Source organism: Pimephales promelas, chromosome 2 (genome assembly GCF_988280905.1).
Source record: "Pimephales promelas chromosome 2, fPimPro1.hap1.1, whole genome shotgun sequence".
Taxonomy (NCBI): Eukaryota; Metazoa; Chordata; class Actinopteri; order Cypriniformes; family Leuciscidae; genus Pimephales; species Pimephales promelas.
Genome location: NC_142770.1, coordinates 33,428,929 through 33,434,912, shown reverse-complemented (window position 1 = coordinate 33,434,912; position 5,984 = coordinate 33,428,929). Strand labels below are relative to the sequence as shown.

The window sequence follows — 5,984 nt, the reverse complement described above, 5'->3', positions numbered from 1 at the left end:
AGTTCAAGGTTTGGAAACAGTTTTCTTCTATTCACCTTATTTTGCACGACAACAAGGGTGACGCCATTGCGTTCGTTTTGTCATCTTACTCCCGTCTGAGAAAGACTTCAACTTCCGGCTCATGAGAGGGATGAGATTCTGCGCTAGTTGAAACGAACGGTAAAATATGTCAAGTATTAAATGTTCAGTTAGGTGCTGCCATAACAGTTGGATTAAGAGGAGAGAACAATTGAACCAACGGTGTAACGAACATAATGTGAGGCGGTCAGATTGTTGTTGTGGTGCACTTTACGATTTAGCTACACCCACCACCTAAAGACGAGGAGCACCGGAGGCAATGGCGGAAGGCACACATTTGGAAGCATAGGCTTGAAAGTGCCCAACTGAGGCTAAACACGGAACGATTCTGATGAGAATACGCAAAAGTGGCGTTGCGTCATCTTTTTTTTATTCTGCGCTTAGACGAGCGTTTTGTGTGAGAAGTCCGCGTGCAAATGGAGACGCAAAAGTCTGTGAAATTCAATGTAGTATGCACTTCAGGCGGCTAGGAATACTACAACAACAAGTCCACGCGCCTGCGTACAACTTTCACCGTCAAGCAAACTTTTGCGTTTTTACCGTTACACGGGAACGCGGAGGTGGAGCGTTTTTAAGATTTCCACTCTGGAGGGTGGTTTCACTTTTTTTTTGCGTTTTTGAGCCTCTAAAACGCCATCGCCGTGTAAACGAAAGGCACATCCGATAAAATATTTTTACTTTTTCACCCGCGAGCGTTCTCGTGTAAACAGGGCCTAAGGACGGGAATCCGATTGAGGAACACCCCAGAAATGGCAGAACAATGAATATTGTCAGATTCAGGTAAGCTAACTTGCCTAACTGTTATGTGCTTGTTTGCCTAACTTTAGATTCGTGAAGTCCGTTCTATGAATGCATTTAAGATCAGTAACAAGCCGTAAACAAAATACAATGAATCTTGCATGATTACCATTGCCCACATACATGTTATTTATTTAACTTTGTGATATTGACCTAAGAGTCTGAAAGAATAAATGAATGAATGAATATTCACGGTAGTACAAGATATTATGGTAACTTACATTAGTCTTACAATAGCTCACATTACTGCTATTGCACATTACGAGATGTAAACAACACTGGTCCAGATGCACTTCCTGTTTCAGTTTGTAAAAGGCTTCTTAATTTCAAATGTAAAGAAAATATCTTGAATATGTTTGTTTAACTTTTTGATTCAGTTGTTCTGTTGGTTGTACTTTAACCCAACGTTTATACAGTGTTAAAACTGAAACAGGAAGTGCTTCTGGACCAGTGTTTACATCTTGTGAAATGGTCTATACAGAGATTGTTGATGCTAGCAGGCCAGCTAGCTACATCTCTCATTCAGATATTGATATTGACTTATGGCGAGTTAGGAGATTGTGTATTGTTTCGTTTTTAATTAATGTATCTTTCTCACACACTGTTCTGTGTAACTATGGGTGCCATCATCAATGAATTCTCCATGATCTATTTTAAGTAGCTACTAATGTAAAAAATGTGTATGGTTATAATATTTCCATAGATGCATCAATGAGAGTCAGTAATGCAGTGGATAACTATGAGGATGATCACATCCACATGCCCCACAGCTGTGATGCAGAATCACAATGGGAGGATCAATCTGTCTTTGGCCACAACCTGATCTTCTCAGAGAGACTCCAGCGTCTTGATGCTCTTTAGCGAAAGTATGAGCAGCACAGACTAACGTTACATGAAGAATCTTACAACGCTTCGAAAAGAATAAAAAAGGCACATGACGTGAACATTGCGGTAAGTCCAATTATTGTTCTATAACGTGGCTGTAAGCCATAGTTCGGTTACAATTATTGTTTTGTCTCTTGCGGTTACTGTGATGGTCAGCTTATTCCAACTGAAAATTCAGTTTTTTGGTTCTTGAAGATTGTGAATCAATTTAATTGCTTTTTAATTTCAAACTTTACAGGAATCTGTAAGGCGCCTCCATAATTCAGAGAACAACCCACACAAATACGTTCCACAAACCAGGTAAGACTGTTTCTTATATACTATAGCCTAAATGTTAGTTTAATCTACTACTCTATGGATTTGGAATGCCAAAAGTGAATTTCAGTAATGATACCTGCAACTTTCCCCCCAGAATAAATTCATCACATAACCTGGCTGTGACCACTTACCTCTTCGAAGAATTAAGGTCAACTTTTACAGACGTTGACCCTGAATGTGTAAAAGGTAATCTTAAAGATGTTGTAATCATTTTATTGTCCTCTGTTTTACTTATTTTTATTGCCATTACATTTATTTATGATATATTTAGCAGGTTGGAAGATGTATTTTGAGACTTTGCGGAGGAAGTATTCTTTGGCTCAGCCTGAAAAGGCCCAGAAAAGAAAAACTATGACGAGCATTGCAAAGAACCTTCAAAGAAAGCGACTGGTAAGTTAAGAAACTGGTTAAGCACTTTTTTTTCTCTTCAGAATGTAACTATCCTCCTCTCTGTGTTTTAGTGGTTAAGTTACTGTCATGTTTTTCAGTTGCTGGAGACCAGGTCCGGGGTTGTACAAACCAACACAGAAAAGGAACTTTGGAAGACCGCAACAATAGAACTGATGTCTGATGAAGATGATGCTATTGTTGATGGAAGGCCAGTGTGAATGGTGAGGTATCCACCAATCTGCTCTCTGCTAGGTACTATAAAACAGACTAGAGGCTGACCCACACTATGCGTCACACCACCAGCGTATCATGGCAGTTTGAAAAATGTTAACTCGTATAAAAAAAAAAATATATATATATATATATATATATATAACCGTTCAAAAGTTTGGGGGTCGGTAAGATATTTTTTTTTTTTTGGTTTGGGGGGGATAGCTCAAATTAACTCAATACTTTTATTCAGCAAGGATGCATTAAATGAATCAAATGTGACAGTAAAGACATTTATAATGTTACAAAACATCATATTTCAAATAAATGAAATATAACTTTCTATTGATCAAATAATCCTAAAAAGTCTACAACTGTTTTCAACTTTGGTAATAATAATGAATATTTATTGAGCATCAAATCATCACATTAGAATGATTTCTGAAGGATCATGTGACACTGAAGACTGGAGTAATGATGCTAAAAATTCATCTTTGATCACAAGAATAATGTATTCCAATAGAAACGTTTATTTTAAATTGTCATAATATTCAACAATATTACTCTTACTTTTTTTGTATTTTTTATATATATAAAAAAAAAGCAGCCTTGGCGAGCATATGAGACTTCTTACCGATCCCAAACTTATAAACGGCAGTGTACACCTTGAATATTTTATATACACTTTAATTTCTTATTTATTTTTCTCGTATTATTTCATATATTTGTTCCTTTTTTTGTTGTCCATGTTGCTTATCTCCATTTTGTTTACTTGTTTGCATTTTAATGTATGTTTATAATGCACTTTCTGTAATTTTCTATTTATTTATATTGTTTACTTGGAATATCTACGTATATTTTATATATATATATATATATATATATATATGAAGAGTTCAGATGCAAAAGCCTCTAAATGCCATTTGAAATTTTCTCCTTTAATGATGATTTTTATCAAACTTGTATATTTAAGTTTAGTAATTTCACTTAAATAACAATTAATAGGCAATTATCATTGCCATTTAAGAGAAATTACTGAACTTAAATATACAAGTTTGATAAAAATCATCATTAAAGGAGAATTTCAAATGGAACTCTTCATATATTTTATATATATATATATGTAACTTTTTATATACACTGTGTACTTTATTCCTTTACATCTGTCCTTTAAAATGATTGGGTAAAAAAAAATTAACGAAAATAAAAAGTTAACAATTTATTTAATGTATGTTTATAATTTTCTTTGGAATGTCCATGATTTTTTTTTTCTTCCTTTGAGATGTTATTACTTCATACTTTTTTTTTCTAGTTTTTGTTCCCAATTCCTCTGTAATGCTTGTTTATAATGCTATTTGGAATGTGTTATATACCTTAATAAAAATTTCAGACTTTCCCATTGTTCTTTGTGTGTTTAAATATAAATATACATATATATATATCAAATTTATTTTAATGAATATATTAAAATTGGGGGAGGGAGGTTTGGTATATATTTGAGCAATATCTGCATAGCTGGTATATAACCAATCAAATCAGTATGCTACAAGGCCTAGGGTGGGCTATGTTTAAAAGTAACCAATAAAGTCCGTTTACTGGGTTTTCAATGTGTCCTGCCCTCCAATAGTGGTCTGGGTGTTGGGAGTGGCTTTAAAAGAACAACCAATCCAGTTTGGTTGGAAGGCAAAAAGGTGTGAATGTTTCCTGCAAAAAGGTGTGATTTTTTTCCTGCTAAAACCTTTAATGGGATTACTTGCCATGGCAACAAATGGCTCTAGCACGGAAGTATACGTCCACAACATACATCCGATTTGGTATCATTCCGGATGTATGCGGATATATACAAACCCATGGAATTTGACATATCCGGCCACTATACTCCTGGATTCTTCCGAATTTCAGCAGTGTATACAGGAGTATACTGGTCCGGATACACCTATTTTCATGCAGTGCCAGAACCTCCTGCATAGTTATGTTTTGGAGAACTCCCCCTCTGTGGCCGTACACGGAGGCGAGCAGCGCCGCAAAGTACTCGTAGAACTTCCACAGGGTCTTTTGGGTGGGCTCGTTCTCCAGGAGGGCTAAAGACGAGAGAAAAGCACAAAGTTCAAAGGTCTGTCGGCCGGCGGGTGAGAGGCGCGGGGAGGAGACGAAAGACCACTCACTCAAAAGGTCCGGGATGGCCTTGGCGGCGAGTTCCCTGCACTTGCGGAGGGTGGCCTTTTGGATGATGTTGACCTCCTTGCCCTCCTTGACCTGCGTCTGGTGGACGGCCACGCCCCTCTTCAGAGACTTGCTGAGCGCCCCCATCTCCCTGCGGAGGCCGACCAGGGCTTTTTTGGTCAAGCGGCAGGACTGCGGAGGGGTCTCCGACAGGAAACGCATGAAACATCCCACGTTCAGGACGTAGTGCTGTATGGTGGTCACAGTCATCTTCGCCCGCCGGAAGGAGCTGACCCAGCTGCGAACAGAGACAAAAACCGTCAGAGAGGCGGCAGAGCTCGCTCAAAGGCCGTGCCCGCGACGGGGGACGCGTCACTCACCCGTGTATCCTGGCGGTGTCGTCCAGGAAACGGAAGTCCGCCAAGTTCTGTTTTCCCCTCGCCATGGCCGCCAAAAATTTCTTGATCCGGTACACCTGGCAGCCGACGTTCTCTTTAAGCTTGGTGCCGGGGTCCGAGCCTTCCCTGTGGCGCCTGTACTCCTCCACGATCTCGTCTGCAAAGAAAAAAACAAAAGAGAGAGAGAGAGAGGAGAGAGAGACGACGGCGAGAGAGCAAAGCGTTAGCACGACCGCGGGTTAAAAAGAGAAACGGGGCGAAAGCGTCACACTCACTTAGCGTGGCCACGTGGTCGGGGTAGTGGGGTTCCTCCTCGCCCGGGTCCTCCGGCTGCTGGCTGGTGGAAGGCTTCTCTTCTTCGCCCCCCTCCGCAGTCTTCTCCTCGGACGAGGCTCGGGGCTGCTGCTGCTGCTGCTGAGGGGTGGAGGTGGCCTCCGGCGAAGACTTGACGTCCTCTTCCACGGGGGCGCCTTCCTCTTCCTCCGGACCCAGGGAAGAGAGGAGCCTTTTGGCCGGCCGCCCACGTTGGTCTAAGATGATTTTCATTACTCCAGAAAGACTGAGCAAAGAGATGATGAATGGAAATGTTAAAAAGATAAAAAAAAAATAAGACTAAAAAAAAGAAGTAATATGGAAAATTTCAAGCGTTACTTATGATGCTTTGGGAAACAAGACCATATATTAAGATCAGTCATATGATCGTTTTTACGATCTACTTACAATGCTTTTTGGGGAAACGCAGCG

The 5,984-nt window shown here is 39.8% G+C and overlaps 1 long non-coding RNA gene across 1 annotated transcript; it reads left to right on the top strand.

Moving 5' to 3' along the window:
• Positions 1 to 727: 727 nt before the first annotated feature.
• Positions 728 to 2,779, top strand: LOC120461095 (uncharacterized). Its single transcript, XR_016147104.1, has 6 exons — positions 728 to 858; positions 1,580 to 1,827; positions 2,000 to 2,061; positions 2,174 to 2,265; positions 2,351 to 2,469; positions 2,568 to 2,779. It is a non-coding gene; the product is annotated as an uncharacterized LOC120461095 (long non-coding RNA).
• Positions 2,780 to 5,984: the final 3,205 nt, after the last annotated feature.